At 44.6% G+C, this 21,402-nt stretch overlaps 1 protein-coding gene and 1 pseudogene across 1 annotated transcript in view; one reads left to right on the top strand and one right to left on the bottom strand.

Annotated features, from left to right (window-relative positions):
- Positions 1 to 21,402, top strand: part of TSPEAR (thrombospondin type laminin G domain and EAR repeats) — a 158,629-nt gene that overhangs the window by 38,661 nt on the left and 98,566 nt on the right. The gene's annotated exons all lie outside the window — the stretch shown is intronic.
- On the bottom strand, positions 6,838 to 8,182 carry LOC118925808 (keratin-associated protein 10-3-like; annotated as a pseudogene).

The following is a 21,402-nucleotide window of genomic DNA, read 5'->3' as shown; positions in this document are numbered from 1 at the left end:
TCTGAACTTCTGGAAATAGCTGTCATGTCTCAATATTTTCTTTCATTTCCCCTTTGTTTATCCTTTGCTGTCTTGTCTAAGAGATCTTCTTGATTTTCAGACCACATTTCAGTCTTTAATCATTTCTAGCATATTATTTGGCCTTTACATTGACTTATTTCCAATTTTTTAATCTTTGGACATCATTACCTGATTTTTTCTTGTTCTGCAGCTTGATTTCATCTTGTGACATGAATAAGATGTTCCCCATAACTGAGCATGTCAGTGCTTGTTTCTACAAGCTTCCTACCATTTCTTAAGCCATGTGTTCATTTGACATCAGATAAGGCCTGCTCTTGGTGTCAGTTTACCTGATTTTCTAAACCAAAGACAAAAAGGACTTAGCTATTTTGTATTTGTGCATTTGGATCCTGTTCCAATTTATCAATGAATTTTTTTCTATTCATTCCTCTATTCTACAAACATATAGAGGGGCTGGTGAGCCCTCTTTTTGTTTTTGTACCACTTTGACTTAGTCTTCCTTATAACTGGCTAGATATCTTTTCAGTGGCTCTTGTTAGGGTCGTAAGGAAACCATTGCTTAATCTACTTTCCAGAGTTGAAGAGTTTGGTCATGCTTTAGGGGAATGATAGAAATAGTCATAACCACACTAGTACGGCAGGTGCTATTGGTCCTTCATGGCACAGACAGTCAGGCACTGCCTGAGCGCAGTCCAGGTCCACCGTGGCGTGTGGTGCTGCTCTGGGACCCACTCTCACAGATGCAGAAATGCTGGGAGTGGTGGAGACCCTGTGGCGGGTAGGGAACCTGAGACCCCATCATGTCATAAAGGGCTTTGCTTTGCGGTGCTCCCCCCACCCCAGAGCTGTCCTGGGAAGCTGTGGGTTTTGTGTGTGGTAATGTGGGGGGGATGTGGGCTTGAGGCTAATGGCACTTAGGAAGTCTGGTGCTGGCTTCTGGGCAAGCCTGGTGCAGGTATATGATTTTCTCTCCTCTTCTCACATCTGTCTCTGGGGTCCAGCTCAGCCGAAGGGGTATCAGGACCCTCATCGTCTTCTGCTTCTCCCTTGTGGCCTGGGTCCTTTTGTGTGGCCCCCTTCTCCATCGTCTCTGCACGTCCACAGAGCCTTTCAGCTGCCATTGCCATAGCCACAGCTCTTCAAGGGTCCCTGGCCCAAGTCCAGGCCACCCTCCCTGAGACAGGCCCCTGTGCATCAGGGGGCAGGTGGTTGGGGCTGGCAGGGTAGTTTCAGTGAAAGGTCCAATGAAGCAGTGAATTTTAAAAACAGGAAAAACATCTCTGGGCATTTGAGCAAGGGCAGAAGTGCCATGATTTGCAGGTCCTGGCTGGGCAGACAGGGAGATGCTGGGGGAGATGAGAGTTGGGGAAGCTGTATGGCGGCCACACCGGCTGTGAGGGACACACCGTTCATTCTCCCTTTCCAGAATGTGCGCTTTCCTTTTATTTCACTCAGTTATTGGCTAGGATGCCGAGCATAGCACTGGGAGAAAGCTGGGGGCAGAGGGCCTTCCTGTCTTGCTCCTGAAGGTGACCCAAGGTCCTTCTGCAGCTGCTGGCTAAACTGATTCTCCCAGTTGGCAGCAGAGTTTTGACCAAATTCTTGTGGTTTATCTCTGTTCCTAGTTTACCAAGCATTTTGCTTTGGGCTTTTAAGTAAAGAATGAGTTGAATCCTGGGTGTGTGTTCGTGTGTATGTGTGTTAATCTGTTGAGAGTTCTAATGGCTTCTGTTTCCACTTACTAGTATAGTTAATTATATCATTTCCAACTTGCATGCTGAGATATACTCTACCTGAAATTGGTTTATTATTAATTTAATATTAAATTTGCTAGCACTCTATTTAGAATTTCTTGCTTTATATTCTCAGATGAGATGGGTCCACAGTCAGTCTACCCCTCCCATTGTTGCTCGTTTTGGTATCCAAGTTTTGCCAGCCTTACTAGATAAATCCAGAGGTCTTCTGGCTTATTCTAAGCTCAGGAATGTTTAAATTCATAGGAAAGGCCTCTGTGTTGAAGGCTGATGGTATAAACCTTTACAACTGAATCTGTGCCTTTTGAAGAATCAGACCTGTAAATATCTTTATTTTATTTTATTTTATTTTGGTATCATTCATCTACAATTACATGAAGAACATTATAGTTACTAGGCTCCCCCCTTCACCAAGTCCCCCCCACATACCTCTTCACAGTCACTGTCCATCTGCGTAGTAAGATGCTGTAGACTCACTACTTGTCTTCTCTGTGTTGCAAAGCTCTCCCCGTGCCCCCCACACACTATACATGCTAATCGTAATGCCCCCTTTCTTTTTCCCCGCCCTTATCCCTCCCTTCCCACCCGTCCTCCCCAGTCCCTTTTCCTTTGGTAACTATTAGTCCATTCTTGGGTTCTGTGATTCTGCTGCTGTTTTGTTCCTTCAGTTTTCCCTTGTTCTTATACTCCACATATGAGTGAAATCATTTGGTACTTGTCTTTCTCCGCCTGGCTTATTTCACTGAGCATAATATCCTCTAGCTCCATCCATGTTGTTGCAAATGGTAGGATCTGTTTTTTTCTTATGGCTGAATAATACTCCACTGTGTATATGTACCACATCTTCTTTATCCATTCATCTACTGATGGACAGTTAGGTTGCTTCCATATCTTGGCTATTGTAAATAGTGCAGCGATAAACATAGGGGTGCATCTGTCTTTTTCAAACTGGAGTGCTGAATTTGTAAATATCTTTTCAATATTTTCTTTCATTTTGATAGTCAATGTAGGTAATTTATATCTTTTGGAACATGCTATATTTCATTTATATTTTCAGATTTTGGGATAAATATATGCATACTACTTTCTTATACTTAAAAGCAAAAATCCCTGAATCCGTGAGCCTATTCCTTTTCCATTTTTAATATGTTTATTTTTACTACACTTACCAGAGCTTTTGACATTTTATTGGTGCTTTTAAAAAGACAGTCTTTTGTTCTAGATTTCATTAATTTTTCCTTTAAATCTTTTAAAGTTCATTCCTCCCTCTTTTAAAATTTATTTTTTAAAGTATTTTTTTCTGTAGAGTATTGAGTCAAATGCCTAAATTCTACTTTCCATCCCATACATTTTTGTTAGTAACACTTTTCCACACTGTCTTATTTTTGGCACAGTGTTTTAAAGATCATTAGTTGCCAGAGAGTCTATAATATCCACTTTAAGTTTCACTATAAACAGAAGTTCTGTAGAAAGGGCTTAAACATTTCCAGGTGGGTGGGAGTGCACTTCCAGACATTACTGGGGTGGGGGTCGCCGCGGAGGGAAGCTGCTTCTGCCTTTAGGGCTGGGAGCACCCTCCTTAGTGCAGCCGTTGAGGTGGGCACTGGACACATTCTGTGCTCATTTGAGGGATGGGTCATCGTTTTGACAGAGATCGCCGAGTACAGCTTTTGGAAGTTTCTGGGGCAGTGGACGTCCAGGATCCTGGGGGAGCATGTCAGCGCAGGGAGTCCACATCGGAGCGCGCCTCCCTCGGCCTTTGGCAGAGGCTAGCCTCTGAGGGGTATCCTGCTGGTATGACTGAGGGTTTGTAACTTTTTCTTTTTCTAGAACCTTGCAGAAATCTCTCCTTGTAGCTCATTAATTTCACCAGAAACCCGCCCCCTGGGTGTCCCTGGAATGCTTTCATTGGCTTATTTTGGTCTCTGCTTAGCATCGCTCACAGCTTCCAGTTCAAGGAGCATTTATTCTGTGATTTGTTCAGTCATTGTCTTCCATTCCTGGGGCTCTCTCCTTCCGGGGCTCTGGCCAGGGTGGCAGACACTGGGTGTCCCGGATTTGCCCTCCCTGTGTCTTAGCCTCTTGTCTCCATCTCTTTGTCCTTCTGCCTGTGCTGGGGGTGAATCCCTGCCTGATCCTCCCAGTTGCCCTTTTTGCTTTTGTCCATGTTGCAGTCAGTTGCGCTATGTATCTATTGACTCTCATTTTTATTTGGAGTGCAAGGCTTTTAGTTTCCAGGAACTCTGCATGTTTCTCTTCCCTCTCTCCCTCCTTCCATCGCTCTCGCCCTCGCCCCCTCTCTCTCAATCACATCCTGTTCTTCTTTAGGAAGCGACAGCCTCTCCATTTCCTTGGTGCCTATTTTATCACTTGTCCCGGGTTTTGCTTCTTGTGGTGACCCTTGGTTGTTATTCACAGTTTTACACTAGCGTCTGGACTGATCATTGAAGGTGGGCCTTCTGCATAAGAAGACGTGTCCCTCTGAGTGGAGAGCTGAAGCCTGGGGCTTTGAGCAGTGGGGGAGCTTGTCTGCCAGAGGCAGGCCCCCGTTTGTCTCTGAGTTTCCCAGAGCACTGCTCACCCTGTGGCCGAGGCTGGGAGACACTGGCCCTGGCCCTTCTCCTGTCTCTACTCAGAGCTGGGTGGATGCACTGGGGGTCACTCTGCAGAGCTCGAGTCCAGTGGTCCATGACCAGGGGTCACACACAGCCTGTCCCCAGGCACAGTTCTTGCTACCGCTACCCGGGAGCCGCTCCAGGCCCTCTGCAAAAAGCCATTTTTACAGCCTGTGGCCACCTACCTTTCTGTTGACTTTGGAAGTCAACCTGAGTTTTCCACTGTTCTTCCCAGAAAATGACTCTGGTCTACTGATGGCACTTGGTTTTCTCACTGCTCTAAGTACATCGATTTTTATCTGGGTGCAGGGGAGATGAAAGCATTGGTTGGTAAATCAGTGAAAACTGGAAATGGAGTGAGGTTTTTGTTTTAACAGGTTTTCTGAGATATAATTTACCTGCCATAAAGTTCACCGCCTTTAACGCGAATGTCCTGGTGTTCAGTACACTCACAGAGTTGTGCAGCCCTCACCAGGATCTGATTTCAGAGCATTTTCAACCTCCTGCCAAATCCCTTGCAATGATGAGCAGCCGCTTCCCCTTCTCCGGCAGCCCCCGCCCTTGGCCACCCGAGCCTGCCGTCTGCCTCTGTGGGCTCGCCCACTTTGGGCATCTCCCTGAGCATGGCCCTCCCCTACTGGTTCCTCTCACCCAGCATGAAGTCCTCAAGGTTCACCCACGTGCACGTGGGTCGGCTCTGCGCTCCCAGGTACGGCTGCGTGTGCTCCACTGGGTGGCGAGGCCACCTTTGCTTTACCCTCTTCAGGTGACGACAGGGCTTCGGCTGTTCCCTTGTGGTTACTGAGGGTAGGGCTGCTATGAATGTGTGTGTGCGAGCTCTGTTTGAAGACCTGTCTTCAGTTCTTTTGGGTGGATGCCTAGAAGGGTGCTTGCTGGGTCATGTTGTGACTCTAGGTTCAACACTCTGAGGAACGGCCTTCCTGCGCCCAGGACGGAGCTCTGGCAGAGCAGAAGAAAACATCAGTGGGGCTTCGCCGAGGGGCAGGGCCACAGACTCCTCCCAGGAGTACAGGGCTCCCCGGGAACCTGGCCCACAGACATGGGCGAGAGCATGCGTGGCGACAGGACCACGCGGACGAGGTCCGGGAGGGAGCCCAGGCCCTCTGTGCGGCTCTCCTGGACCTGCAGTGGCCACGAGGCCCAGAGAGACCCAGAACCACTGGGCCGGAGCAGCCTCCAAAGCGTGAGGGCACCTGAATCCCCGACGAAGGCTTGGGCCCCGCAGCTGCTGCAGAACCACAGAGAGCCGACATCTCCGCTGCCCGGGCTCCTCGTTTTATCTCTTCGCAGGGACCTGGCCTTGCTCCCAGGAAGGTGGACAAGCCTGTCTCGGCTTGGCTTCTGGCTCTCGGGGTGGCCCTGCTGCCTATTTTTGGGGGCCTGCTGCAGGGAGGAGCAAGGGAGGGGGCCGCTGTCCTGACCTTGGCGAGCACAGTGGGGATGGGACGGGGGTGGGAGGGGCCTGGTCCTGCTCACGCGCTGTCTTTGCCTGGCCACCTGGCTGGCTGTCCCTCTATGTCTGCTTTCTCTGGTCCACCTGCTCCAGCAGGGTGGGGTCTGGGGCCTCAGATGGGCACAGCTGCCCAGCAGCAGAGTGCAGTGGCTTTGCACCCCACGTCCCATGTGGTACCTTGGAGCACGGCTGAGCCCCAGGCCCAAGGGCAGCAGGCAGAAGCCAGAGGGCCATTCGGAGACCTGGGAGACTTGGGCTGCGGAAGGGGCCTTGGGTCTGCCTGGGCTCAGGTGTCTGCCCACTTGCAGGGCACAGGCCTCAGGACTCCGTGCAGGGAGCAGAAGAGTATGGGGCTCAGGGAGCCAGGAATGTGGGTGCGTCAGACGGGAGGTGGGGGTCTGGGAGCGGGAGTCCAGGAGGCAGCCCCTGGGTGGCTGTGCGGGGCTGGCCTCCTCAGCCGATGCAGACTGCCACCTGCACCCCGGCTGGGCCCCACCAGCCACCCTGAGAACACCCAGGAGAAGCCGAGGCTGTGGGCCCCGTGTCTTGCTGGCATGGGTAGGGGGCCGGCTGGGGGAGAGGCCGCCTTGCTGGTTGCCGGGATTGATGCTGTGGTCCTTGGGCTGGTCTCCCTAGTGGCAACTGGGTGGGCGAGGCTGCTGGGTATGGGGCTGGGCATGGACAGGCCGCCCGGGCCTGGGGGCAGCCTCTGGGCTGGGAAGGGGCCCATGGCTGCTGAGGTTGGGGGATGGGGCAGGGGCTCACTGTGCCCCACGACCCCTGGCCTTGGTCCCAGAGGCAGTTTCCTGAGGTGTGCAGGGGGCCAGGGGCTGGGGATCCCACAGGGCTCAGAAGGGGCTTGGTCTGTGGGGTTCACAGAGGCCAGCACCAGGTGTTCCCCATCACACTTGCCCCATTATGTCCATGGACAGGACAGAAGGTCAGCATGAGACAAGCTTTATTAGGACTTGGGGTGACAGCACTGCCTGGAGTGGGGCCAGGCCTGCTGAGGCTTGGGGAGCATGCTGGGACTCAAGGGGCACTGGGGGAGCTACTGGGGTGTCCCTGTTCTACTGGCATCAGGATGGACCTGGCAGCATCCCAGGTCCCTGAGTCACAAGCTGGTCAGGAGGAAGGGTTGCCTGCCCGCATGGCGGCTGAAGTCGGAGGGGAGCAGGGGGGCTGAGAACTGGCCTCCTGCTGGAGAGAGGACCCTGGAGGAGGTCTGGGAGGGGTCAGCAGCAGGACTTCTGGGCTGGGGTGGGGCCACAGCAGGCAGGGCGGGTGCATGTGGGGTGGCAGAGCAGGGACACCCAGGAGGCCAGGTGACAGCAGCTGGGCTGGCAGGGGGAGGCGGGGGCACAGCAGGGGGAGGCGGGCATGCAGCAGGCGGGCCTGCGCACGGGGCGGCAGATGAGGGACACTCAGGAGGAAGGTCTGCAGCAGGACGGGGGGCAGGGGGTGGGCTGGCAGCATGGGGGCGCTGGGCAGGGGGCAGCCCCAGAGCAGACGGGCACACAGCACATGGGCTTGCAGCACACGGGCTTGCAGCAGACAGGCTTACAGTAGACGGGCACACAGTACATGGGCTCACAGCACATGGGTACGCAGCAGGGGGAAGAGGTGCAGCAGGAGGGCTGGCAGCTAGACAGCTGGCAGCAGGAGGGTATGTACGAGCTGGTGCAGGCTGATTGGCAGGGGCTGCACCTGCAGCTCACAGGGGTGCAGACGAGGGTCAGGCAAGGGGCTGGGGCACAGCAGCTGGACTGGCAGCAGCTGGGGGCACAGCAGGGGGGCTCGCAGCTGCTCTCGGGGCAGTCGTCCCCCTGCCAGGAGGGGCCGGTGCAGGAGCCCCAGGACCTGGGCAGGCCGACCCGGCTGCTGTAGCTCAGGTCGCTGGAGCAGAGGGACAGGGTAGAGGCGGCCATGGTGGATAGTGGGCTGGAGGGGTGTGTGTGTGTGTGTGTGTGTGAGTGTGTGCAATGTGCCCAGGGCTTTTATACCCCTCCCAGGTGCATGTGTTTACCCCGCAGGACATGCTGTCCCTCCCTAGCTGATGTTTTGCACCCTGAGGGCCGTCATTAGGGCCAGTTTTGTTTTCGTGACATGTTCTCTCTCAGCTCGTAAAAGTCAGATGGGGCTGGGCAAGGCTGGCCGTCCGGGCCTGAGCCTGGGCCCTGCAGAGATAACCAGAGGGAAGGTGCAGCCTCCCTGTGGCTGACCACGGGGCTTCCAGAGGGCGGTTTATGTGCCGAGGCTCCAGGTGATGGCTCGAGGTATAGGCCCCGTGCTTCGTGTGGGCTCCTGTGCACAGGCCCTCCCCTGGGACAGCTGGCCTGGCCTGAGGGGGGAGAGAAGAGGTTGGAGGTGCTTGGTTTGGGAAAGAGGCAATGTGGGGACAGAACCCTCCTGGGAGGGCTCTGGGAACCTCGCCGATCCATGCCCACCAAGGACAGCAAGGAGGGTGAGGCCTGAGTATGGAGAGGGCCCCTCCGCATGAAGCAGAAGGGGTGCTCCGGCGAGGCCTGAGGTCCTTGGTTTGTTAGGAGGAACAGATTTAGGGACTGACTTTTGGGTCCTAAAGCACGTCTTCTGGAGCCCATGGTCCATTGTCTGGGGGAGGCAGGTTGCGGGTCAGGGCCCGCCTGAGCATGCAGTGGGATTTGATCTGGAGGAGGGGCTATGGAGTGAAGGTGATATGGAGAAACTCTGGGACAATTCATCATCAGCATAATTTCCATCAAAACCCAAAGGGAATCTTTTTTGGGTACAAAATGAGGATATTGAACTGGCAGAAGATACTTGCAATATTCGTGATGGATGAAAGGTTAACATGAAAATTAAGAAATCCTTGCAACTAGAATAGGAAAAGATATAAAAGAATCCCATACAAAATCCAAAACATTCATATTTCCAATAAGCATATGGAAAGCTACTTGATCTCATTGATAATTAATGTTTCTCAAATTAAGCATGAATGTCCCACCTGTGAGATCAACCAAGATTCACAATATTGATCATTCCCAGTGCTGCTGAGCGTGGGGCCTCACTCCCAGAAACCCTTAGCAGGTGTGACTTTCTGAAATCATGATAACATATAGTATAAAATTTACGACAGATCCATTTTAAAGTGTGCAATTCAGTGACATTTTGTACAGTCACAGTGATGTACAATCATGGCCACTATCTAGTTCCAGAACATTCTCGTCAGTCCAAAAGGAAATCCAGTACTACCAGCCCTGTCAATCACTAGTTTGCTTTCTGTCTAGCTACGGATTTCTCTGCTCTGCACATTTCATGTAACAGGAATCCTACAATATGGGGTTTTTCTGTCTGAATTCTTTTACATAGCCTACTGTTTTCCAGGTTCATCCACACTGTAGCATGTATCAGTGCTCTGGTCCTGTTCATGGATGAATAATATTCTATCATGTGGATATACCACATTTTATTTACCTATTCATCAGTCAATGGGCATTTAGGTTGTTTCTACCTTTTGGCTAATGCGAATAGTACTGCTGTGAACATTTTTGTGCAAGCTGTGTTTGAACACATCTTTTCAATTCTTTTGAGTTTATATCTAGGAGTAGATTTGATGGGTTATATGATAACTCACTGTTGAACTCTTGAGGAACTGCCAGACCATTTAACACAGTGGCTGTACCATATTCCATTCCTACCAGCAGTGTACAAGGATTCCAATTTCTCCACATACTCCCAGACATTTGTTTTTTTTAAAAATTATAGCCACTATTGTGCGTCTGAGGTGGCATCTCATTGAAGTTTTTTTTTTTTTTTAGATAATTATTTTTTATTGAAGGGTAGTTGAAGCACAGTATTATATTACATTACTTTCAAGTGTACAAAACAGTGATAAAACATTTATATACATAATTCTAGGTTCCAGCTATCACCTACCAAGCTGTTACAATATCTTGACTATATTCCTTATGCTATACATTACATCCCGGTTACTAATTTATTTTACCATTGGAAGTCTGTCCTTTTTTTTTTTTTTTTTTTGTGAGGGCATCTCTCATATTTATTGATCAAATGGTTGTTAACAACAATAAAATTCTGTATAGGGGAGTCAATGCTCAATGCACAATCATTAATCCACCCCAAGCCTAATTTTCGTCAGTCTCCAATCTTCTGGGGCATAACAAACAAGTTCTTACATGGAGAACAAATTCTTACATAATGAATAAGTTACATAGTGAACAGTACAAGGGCAGTCATCACAGAAACTTTCGGTTTTGCTCATGCATTATGAACTATAAACAGTCAGTTCAAATATGAATACTCATTTGGTTTTTATACTTGATTTATATGTGGATACCACATTTCTCCCTTTATTATTATTATTTTTAATAAAATGCTGAAGTGGTAGGTAGATACAAGATAAAGGTAGAAAACATAGTTTAGTGTTGTAAGAGAGCAAACGTAGATGATCAGGTGTGTGTCTGTAGACTATGTGTTAATCCAAGCTAGACAAGGGCAATAAAACATCCACGTATGCAGAAGATTTCTCTGAGAACGGGGGGGTGAGGTTCTAAGCCTCACCTCTGTTGATCCCCAATTTCTCACCTGATGACCCCCCTGCGACTGTGCCTGTCTTAGGTTGTTCCTCCCTTGAGGAATCTTACCCGTCTCTGGCTAACCAGTCATCTTCCGGGGCCATACAGGGAAATGTAAAGTTGGTAAGTGAGAGAGAAGCCTTATTGTTTGAAATGGTTAGCTTTTTATTTCTTTACATATTTATGCCCTGTAGCTTCTATGCCCAGCATTTGTCTTGAGGTATCTTTACCACTTGGAAGAATTATGATACTCGGTAAATTTGATATGAAGCACGAATTCTATTTAAGGGTTGTAATTAGGAAGGAAGAAGAAAAGCTATAGAAGTAGCAGGTGGAAGAAAACATGGGAAGATTTGATTATTTCTTTGACATATCTTCTTGTAGAGTAACTTCAGCATGTATAGGTTTTAAGCTACTACTTAAATTGTGCACACACATTAACATAACAGGAGTATAGTTACATAACCAAAGGATATCTGTAATTACCAGCCATCTCCAGTGAAACCAAGAAAACCAGTTAGGCACCTTAGGCATTTGTGAAAACTTATCTATGATATGGTGGATATTATCCAACTGAACTTGAACAGTCTGAGAGAAATCAGACAAACTAAAACAACCCATTCCTGGGGAATGTTCACATCCCTTATGTTCTTTTAACAGTAAATAGTCTGTAGTTGTAAGATTTTGGAGCGCTACAATTTGCACTTCTCCTAATTCTTGGTTGAGTTCCAACAGTATAGATTCAGTCAAATTTGTTGTTTTACTGTATGCACAGGCCAGCTTAGATATCTCCTTCATTCCCATGGCAAGTCCAGGAGCTGGTGGGATGAGTGCATCTACAGCTGTAGCAGTGCGTGGATCTTTGTTGGGGTTTTTTGATGATCATCTTCTGGCATGAGTCTTCCAGAGAGTGCTGATGTTGGAAGTTCTCTTTCATATCGTATCTTAGTTCATTTTCGGGGTAGCCCAATTAGGCTTTGATCTTCTGTATAAACGCAAACAGACCCTTTGCCTACACTTGTATATGCCCTTTATACCGTTGTGTAGAACTCATTGGAGGTTACCACACAGGAACTGTCCTTTTTTTGTTTTGTTTTGTTTTGTTTTTGGTAACACTAATCTACATTTACATGATGAATATTATGTTTACTAGGCTCTCCCCTATATCAGGTCTCCCCTATAAACCCCTTTACAGTCACTGTCCATCAGCATAGCAAAATGTTGTAGAATCACTACTTGCCTTCTCTGTGTTGTACAGCACTCCCTTTTCTCCTACCCCCCCATGCATGCGAATCTTAATACCCCCCTACTTCTCCACCCCCCTTATCCCTCCCTACCCACCCATCCTCCCCAGTCCCTTTCCCTTTGGTACCTGTTAGTCCATTCTTGAGTTCTGTGATTTTGCTGCTGTTTTGTTCCTTCAGTTTTTCCTTTGTTCTTATATTCCACAGATAAGTGAAATCATTTGGTATTTCTCTTTCTCCGCTTGGCTTGTTTCACTGAGCATAATACCCTCCAGCTCCATCCATGTTGCTGCAAATGGTTGGATTTGCCCTTTTCTTATGGCTGAGTAGTATTCCATTGTGTATATGTACCACATCTTCTTTATCCATTCATCTATTGATGGACATTTAGGTTGCTTCCAATTCTTGGCTATTGTAAATAGTGCTGCAATAAACATAGGGGTGCACTGATCTTTCTCATACTTGATTGCCGCATTCTTAGGGTAAATTCCTAGGAGTGCAATTCCTGGGTCAAATGGTAAGTCTGTTTTGAGCATTTTGATGTACCTCCATACTGCTTTCCACAATGGTTGAACTAACTTACATTCCCACCAGCAGTGCAGGAGGGTTCCCCTTTCTCCACAGCCTCGCCAACATTTGTTGTTGTTTGTCTTTTGGATGGCAGCCATCCTTACTGGTGTGAGGTGATACCTCATTGTAGTTTTAATTTGCATTTCTCTGATAATTAGCAATGTGGAGCATCTTTTCATGTGTCTGTTGGCCATCTGTATTTCTTTTTTGGAGAACTGTCTGTTCAGTTCCTCTGCCCATTTTTAAATTGGGTTATTTGTTTTTTGTTTGTTGAGGTGTGTGAGCTCTTTATATATTCTGGACGTCAAGCCTTTATCGGATGTGTCATTTTCAAATATATTCTCCCATACTGTAGGGATCCTTTTTGTTCTATTGATGGTGTCTTTTGCTGTACAGAAGCTTTTCAGCTTAATATAGTCCCACTTGTTCATTTTTGCTGTTGTTTTCCTTGCCCGGGGAGATATGTTCAAGAAGAGGTCACTCATGTTTATGTCTAAGAGGTTTTTGCCTATGTTTTCTTCCAAGAGTTTAATGGTTTCATGATTTACATTCAGGTCTTTGATCCATTTTGAGTTTACTTTTGTATATGGGGTTAGACAATGGTCCAGTTTCATTCTCCTACATGTAGCTGTCCAGTTTTGCCAGCACCACCTGTTGAAGAGACTGTCATTTCGCCATTGTATGTCCATGGCTCCTTTATCAAATATTAATTGACCATATATGTCTGGGTTAATGTCTGGATTCTCTAGTCTGTTCCATTGGTCTGTGGCTCTGCTCTTGTGCCAGTACCAAATTGTCTTGATTACTGTGGCTTTATAGTAGAGCTTGAAGTTGGGGAGTGAGATGCCCCCTACTTTATTCTTCTTTCTCAGGATTGCTTTGGCTATTCGGGGTCTTTGGTGTTTCCATATGAATTTTTGAATTATTTGTTCCAGTTCATTGAAGAATGTTGCTGGTAGTTTCATAGGGATTGCAGCAAATCTGTATATTGCTTTGGGCAGGATGGCCATTTTGACGATATTAATTCTTCCTAGCCACGAGCATGGGATGAGTTTCCATCTGTTAGTGTCCCCTTTAATTTCTCTTAAGAGTGACTTGTAGTTTTCAGAGTATAAGTCTTTCACTTCTTTGGTTAGGTTTATTCCTAGGTATTTTATTTTTTTTGATGCAATTGTGAATGGAGTTGTTTTCCTGATTTCTCTTTCTGTTGGTTCATTGTTAGTGTATAGGAAAGCCACAGATTTCTGTGTGTTGATTTTGTATCCTGCAACTTTGCTGTATTCCGATATCAGTTCTAGTAGTTCTGGGGTGGACTCTTTAGGGTTTTTTATGTACAGTATCATGTCATCTGCAAATAGTGACAGTTTAACTTCTTCTTTACCAATCTGGATTCCTTGTATTTCTTTGTTTTGTCTGATTGCCGTGGCTAGGACCTCCAGTACTATGTTAAATAACAGTGGAGAGAGTGGGCATCCCTGTCTAGTTCCCGATCTCAGAGGAAATGCTTTCAGCTTCTCACTGTTCAATATAATGTTGGCTGTGGGTTTATCATAGATGGCCTTTATTATGTTGAGGTACTTGCCCTCTATTCCCATTTTGCTGAGAGTTTTTATCATGAATGGATGTTGAACTTTGTCAAATGCTTTTTCAGCATCTATGGAGATGATCATGTGGTTTTTGTCTTTCTTTTTGTTGATGTGGTGGATGATGTTGATGGACTTTCGAATGTTGTACCATCCTTGCATCCCTGGGATGAATCCCACTTGGTCATGGTGTATGATCCTTTTGATGTATTTTTGAATTTGGTTTGCTAATATTTTGTTGAGTATTTTTGCATCTATGTTCATCAGGGATATTGGTCTGTAGTTTTCTTTGTTGGTGGGGTCTTTGCCTGGTTTTGGTATTAGGGTGATGTTAGCTTCATAGAATGAGTTTGGGAGTATCCCCTCCTCCTCTATTTTTTGGAAAACTTTAAGGAGAATGGGTATTATGTCTTCCCTGTATGTCTGATAAAATTCTGAGGTAAATCCATCTGGCCCGGGGGTTTTGTTCTTTGGTAGTTTTTTGATTACCGCTTCAATTTCGTTGCTGGTAATTGGTCTGTTTAGATTTTCTGTTTCTTCCTGGGTCAATCTTGGAAGGTTGTATTTTTCTAGGAAGTTGTCCATTTCTCCTAGGTTTCCCAGCTTGTTAGCATATAGGTTTTCATAGTATTCTCTAATAATTATTTGTATTTCTGTGGGGTCTGTCGTAATTTTTCCTTTCTCATTTCTGATAATGTTGATTTGTGTTGACTCTCTTTTCTTCTTAATAAGTCTGGCTAGAGGCTTATCTATTTTGTTTATTTTCTCGAAGAACCAGCTCTTGGTTTCATTGATTTTTGCTATTGTTTTATTCTTCTCAATTTTATTTATTTCTTCTCTGATCTTTATTATGTCCCTCCTTCTGCTGACCTTAGGCCTCATCTGTTCTTCTTTTTCCAATTTCGATAATTGTGACATTAGACCATTCATTTGGGATTGCTCTTCCTTTTTTAAATATGCTTGGATTGCTATATACTTTCCTCTTAAGACTGCTTCTGCTGCGTCCCACAGAAGTTGGGGCTTAGTGTTGTTGTTGTCATTTGTTTCCATATATTGCTGGATCTCCATTTTGATTTGGTCATTGATCCATTGATTATTTAGGAGCGTGTTATTAAGCCTCCATGTGTTTGTGAGCCTCTTTGCTTTCTTTGTACAGTTTATTTCTAGTTTTATGCCTTTGTGGTCTGAAAAGTTGGTTGTTAGGATTTCAATGTTTTGGAATTTACTGAGGCTCTTTTTGTGTCCTAGTATGTGGTCTATTCTGGAGAATGTTCCATGTGCACTTGAGAAGAACGTATATCCTGTTGCTTTTGGATGTAGAGTTCTATAGATGTCTATTAGGTCCATCTGCTCTACTGTGTTGTTCAGTGCTTCCGTGTCCTTACTTATTTTCTGCCCAGTGGATCTATCCTTTGGGGTGAGTGGTGTGTTGAAGTCTCCTAGAATGAATGCATTGCAGTCTATTTCCCCCTTTAGCTCTGTTAGTATTTGTTTCACATATGCTGGTGCTCCTGTGTTGGGTGCATATATATTTAGAATGGTTATATCCTCTGTTTGGACTGAGCCCTTTATCATTATGTAGTGTCCTTCTCTATCTCTTGTTACTTTCTTTGTTTTGAAGTCTATTTTGTCTGATATTAGTACTGCAACCCCTGCTTTCTTCTCGCTGTTGTTTGCTTGAAATATGTTTTTCCATCCCTTGACTTTTAGTCTGTACATGTCTTTGGGTTTGAGGTGAGTTTCTTGTAAGCAGCATATAGATGGGTCTTGCTTTTTTATCCATTCTGTTACTCTGTGTCTTTTGATTGGTGCATTCAACCCATTAACATTTAGGGTGACTATTGAAAGATATGTACTTATTGCCATTGCAGGCTTTAAATTCGTGGTTACCAAAGGTTCAAGGTTAGCCTCTTTAGCATCTTACTGCCTAACTTAGCTCGCTTATTGAGCTGTTATATACACTGTCTGGAGATTCTTTTCTTCTCTCCCTTCTTGTTCCTCCTCCTCGATTCTTCATATGTTGGGTGTTTTGTGCTGTGCTCTTTCTAGGAGTGCTCCCATCTAGAGCAGTCCCTGTAAGATGTTCTGTATAGGTGGTTTGTGGAAAGCAAATTCCCTCAGCTTTTGTTTGTCTGGGAATTGTTTAATCCCACCATCATATTTGAATGATAGTCGTGCTGGATACAGTATCCTTGGTTCAAGGCCCTTCTGTTTCATTGTATTAAATATATCATGCCATTCTCTTCTGGCCTGTAGGGTTTCTGTTGAGAAATCTGATGTTAGCCTGATGGGTTTCCCTTTATAGGTGACCTTTTTCTCTCTAGCTGCCTTTAACACTCTTTCCTTGTCCTTGATCTTTGCCATTTTTATTATTACGTGTCTTGGTGTTGTCCTTCTTGGATCCTTTCTGTTGGGGGTTCTGTGTATTTTCGTGGTCTGTTCGATTATTTCCTCCCCCGGTTTGGGGAAGTTTTCAGCAATTATTTCTTCTAAGATACTTTCCATCTCTTTTCCTCTCTCTTCTTCTTCTGGGACCCCTATAATACGGATATTTTTCCTTTTGGATTGGTCACACAGTTCTCTTAATATTGTTTCATTCCTGGAGATCCTTTTGTCTCTCTCTGTGTCAGCTTCTATGCGTTCCTGTTCTCTGATTTCAATTCCATCAATGGCCTCTTGCATTCTATCCATTCTGCTTATAAACCCTTCCAGAGTTTGTTTCATTTCTGCGATCTCCTTTCTGGCATCTGTGATCTCCCTCCGGACTTCATCCCATTTCTCTTGCGTATTTCTCTGCATCTCTGTCAGCATGTTTATGATTCTTATTTTGAATTCTTTTTCAGGAAGACTGGTTAGGTCTGTCTCCTTCTCTGGTGTTGTCTCTGTGATCTTTGTCTGCCTGTAGCTTTGCCTTTTCATGGTGATAGGAATAGTTTGCAGAGCTGGGACGAGTGATGGCTGGAAGGACTTCCTTTCTTGTTGGTTTCTGGCCCTCCTCTCCTGGGAGAACAGCGACCTCTAGTGGCTTGTGCTGCGCAGCTGCGCGCAGACAGGGTTTGTGCTTCCTGCCCGGCTGCTATGGAGTTAATCTCCGCTGTTGCTGTGGGCGTGGCCTGGCTCGGGCAGCTACTCCAAAGTGGTGGAGTCGCGTTGGAGCAGGAGCGGCTGGGAGGCTATTTATCTCCATAAGGGGCCTCCCTGCTCCCTGCAGCCCAGGGGTTAGGGTGCCCAGAGATCCCCGGATTCCCTACCTCTGGATTAAGTGTCCCGCCCTGCCCCTTTAAGACTTCCAAAAAGCACCTGCCAAAACAAAACAACGACCACCAAAAAAAAAAAAAAAAGAAAAGAAAAAAATTTTTTAATTAAAAAAAAATGGTGATCACTCGTTTTTCTTTATTCTCCGGTGCCAGCCTCGGGCCTCTGCTCACCGGTCTTGCTGCCCTGTTTCCCTAGTATTGAGGTCCCTTTGCCTTTAAGACTTCCAAAAAGCGCTCGCCAAAACAAAGCAGCAAAAAAGCAAAAAAAAAAAAAAAAAATGGTCACGCGCTTTTCTTATGTCCTCTGACACCCGGCCTCCAGTGCCCACTCACTGTTCTTGCTGCCCTGTTTTCCTAGTATCGAGGGCCCTGCACTCTGGCCCGGATGGCTGGGGCTGGGTGTTCGGCAGCCCTGTGCTCCGTCTCCCTCCTGCTCTGCTTATTCTTTTCCGGCCGGGAGTTGGGGGGTGGGCGCTCGGCTCCCGCCGGGCCGAGGCTTGTATCTTACCCCCTTCGCGAGTTGCTGTGTTCTCTCAGGTGCGGATGTGGTCTGGATATTGTCCTGTGTCCTCTGGTCTTTATTCTAGGAAGGGTTGTCTTTGTTATATTTTCATAGATATATGTTGTTTTGGGAGGAGATTTCTGCTGCTCTACTCACACCGCCATCTTCCGCCCCTCTCCTCGTTGAAGTTTTGATTTGCATTTCCTTAACAACTAGTGATATTGGGCTTCCTTTCATGTGCTTGTAGGCCATTTGTGTTCTTCTTTGGAGAAATGTCTATCAAAGTGCTTTGCCCATTTTTCATTGGTTTTTTGGTCTTTTGATTGAGTTGCAGGAATTCTTTATGTATTCTGGACACTATACCTCTATAAGAATTGTGATTTGCAAATGTTTTCTCCCATTCTGTGGGTTATCTTTTCACTCTCTTAATAGTGTCCTTTGATGCACAAAACATCTTAATTTTGGTGAAGTCCAATTTATTGATTTTATTTGTTGCTTGGGTTTTTGGTGTCATATCTAAGAAACCATTGCCAAATCCAAGATCATGCAGATTTATTCCTTTCTTCTGAGAGTTTTATAGCTTTAGCTCTTATATTTAGGTCTCTGACCCATTTTTGAGTTAATTTTTATATATGGTGTGAGGTGGGGTTGAACTTCATTTTTTTTGCATGTGAATACACAGTTATTCCAGCACCGTTTGTTGAAGAGACTATTCTCTCCCAATTGAATGGTTTTGACACTCTTGCTGAAAACCAATTAACCATAGATTGTATCTGGACTCTCAATTTTACTCCATCAGTCTATTTTTCTGTCCTTATGCTAGTACAACTGTTTTGATTACTGTAGCTTTGTGGTAAGTTTTATTTCTTCTTTTCTTATTTGAGTGTCTTTTATTTCTTTTTCTTGCCTAATTGCTCTGACTAGAACTTCCAGTAAATATTGAATAGAAATGGTGAGCATCCTTTTCTCATTCCTGATCTTAGGGGAAAGGCTTTCAGTCTTTCAACATTGAGTATGATAGTAGCTGTGGGTTTTTCATAATGCCCTCTTTTATGTCTTTTTTTTTTTTTTGTGAGGGCATCTCTCATATTTATTGATCAAATGGTTGTTAACGACAATAAAATTCTGTATAGGGGAGTCAATGCTCAATGCACAATCATTAATACACCCCAAGCCTAATTTTCATCAGTCTCCAATCTTCTGAGGCATAACAAACAAGTTCTTACATGTAGGACAAATTCTTACATAATGAATAAGTTACATAGTGAACAGTACAAGGGCAGTCATCACAGAAACTTTCGGTTTTGCTCATGCATTATGAACTCTAAACAGTCAGTTCAAATATGAATACTCATTTGGTTTTTATACTTGATTTATATGTGGATATCACATTTCTCTCTTTATTATTATTATTTTTAATAAAATGCTGAAGTGGTAGGTAGATACAAGATAAAGGTAGAAAACATAGTTTAGTGTTGTAAGAGAGCAAACGTAGATGATCAGGTGTGTGCCTGTAGACTATGTGTTAATCCAAGCTAGACCAGGGCAATAAAACATCCACGTATGCAGAAGATTTCTCTCAGAACGGGGGGGTGAGGTTCTAAGCCTCACCTCTGTTGATCCCCAATTTCTCACCTGATGGCCCCCCTGCAACTGTGCCTGTCTTAGGTTGTTCCTCCCTTGAGGAATCTTACCCATCTCTGGCTAACCAGTCATCTTCTGGGGCCATACAGGGGAATGTGAAGTTGGTAAGTGAGAGAGAAGCCTTATTGTTTGAAAAGGTTAGCTTTTTACTTCTTTGCATATTTATGCCCTGTGGCTTCTATGCCCAGCATTTGTCTTGAGGTATCTTTACCACTTGGAATAATTATGATACTTGGTAAATTTGATATGAGGCACGAATTCTATTTAAGGGTTGTAATTAGGAAGGAAGAAGAAAAGCTATAGAAGTAGCAGGCAGAAGAAAACCTGGGAAGATTGATTATTTCTTTGACCTATCTTCTTGTAGAGTACTTCAGCATATATAGGTTTTAAGCTACTACTTAAATTGCGCACACACATTAACATAATAGGAGTAATGCCCTCTTTTATGATGAGGAAGTTCCCTTCTATTTCTATTTTGTTGAGTGGTTGTATCATGAAAGAGTGTTGGCATTTGTCTAATGCTTTTCTGCATCAATTGAGATCATGTGCATTTACCCCCTCTGTCATTCTATTGATGTGGTTCATTACACTGATTGGTTTTCCTATGTTGAATCAGTCTTACATCCCTCAGATAAATCCCACTTGGTTTTGGTGTATAATCCTTTTGATGTGCTGCAGGATTTGGTCTGATTGTATTTTGTTAAGGATTTTTAAATCTTTATAAGGAATATTGGTCTGTAGTTTTCTTTTGTTGTGTTTGTCTGGCTTTGAAATAAGGATAATGCTAACCTCATAGAATGAGTTAGAAAGTGTTCCCTCATCTTCTGTTTTTTTGGAAAAGCTTGAGAAGGGTTGGTGTTAATTGTTCTTTAAATGTTTAGTGTAATTCAGCATTGAAGCCATGTGGTCCTTGGATTCTCTTTTTGGGGAGATTTGTGATCACTGATGTAATCTCATTACTTATTTTATGTCTATCCAGCTTGTTTGTTTTTTCTTCAGTTTGTTCACTCACTTTAGATCAAAAGATACAAATGGATTGAAAGTGGAAGGATAGAAGTGATATTTCATGCATCTAGTAACCAAAAGAGAACTGGATGGCTATAGCAAACACAGGCAAAATGGACTTTGAGTCAAAAATTGTGGTAGGAGACAATTAAGGACATTATATATTGATAAAGGGGTCAATGTAGCAAGAAGATGGAGCAGTTATAAGCATATACACTCTTAGCAACAGACCCCAAAATATGTGAAGCAAACATGGACAGAACTGAAGAAATAGACAGTTGCAGTACTTTGATGAGTCATTTCCAATAATAAAAATGAAATAATAGAACAACTGGATCCAAGAACAATAATAAAATAGAATAGTATAAGCCAACAAGACCTAAGACATATGTAAAACACTCAGCTCATCAGCAGGATACACATTATTCTCAAGTGTACATGGGACATTCTCCAGGTTAGATTTTTTTGTTAAGCCGCAAAACAAATATCAGTAAGTTTTAAAATATTGAAATCATACAAAGTCTGACCACAATGGAAAGAAACTAGAAACCATTAACAAAAGGAAAACTGGAAAATTCACATATATGTGGAAATTAAATGACATACTTAAACAACAAATGGGTCAATGAAGAAATCACAAAGGAAGTTAGAAAATACTTTGAGATGAATGCAAATGGAAATGCAACAAACCAATATTTGTGGGATACAGCAAAAACTGCTCAACACTATTGCTGTCAACAATTACATTAAAAAAGAAAGATTTCAAATGAAAAACCTATCCTTACACCTAAAGGAAATAGAAGAAGAAGAGCAAACTAACCCCAAGGCTAGCAGAAGCAAGGACATAAAGCTTAGAGCACAGATTAATGAAATAAGGACTAAATAAACAATAGGGAGAATCAAGGAAACCAAAAGCTGGTTCTTTGAAAAGAGCAACAAAATTGACAAACCTTTAGCTACACTAAGAAAAAAAAGAGAAGATTCAAATTACTAAAATCATAAATAAAAAGGAAACATCATTAGTGTTCTTACATAAGTAAAAATGATTATATGAGAATACTATGAACTACTGCACACCAAAAAATTAGATAATCTAGACATAATGGAAAAAATCCTGATAAACATACAAAGTACCAATGACACCTTTCCTGGTGTC

Source organism: Manis pentadactyla, chromosome 1, assembly GCF_030020395.1.
Source record: "Manis pentadactyla isolate mManPen7 chromosome 1, mManPen7.hap1, whole genome shotgun sequence".
NCBI lineage: Eukaryota > Metazoa > Chordata > Mammalia > Pholidota > Manidae > Manis > Manis pentadactyla.
The sequence above is the reverse complement of the archived record's forward strand: the minus strand, read 5'-3'. Positions and strand labels throughout refer to the sequence as shown.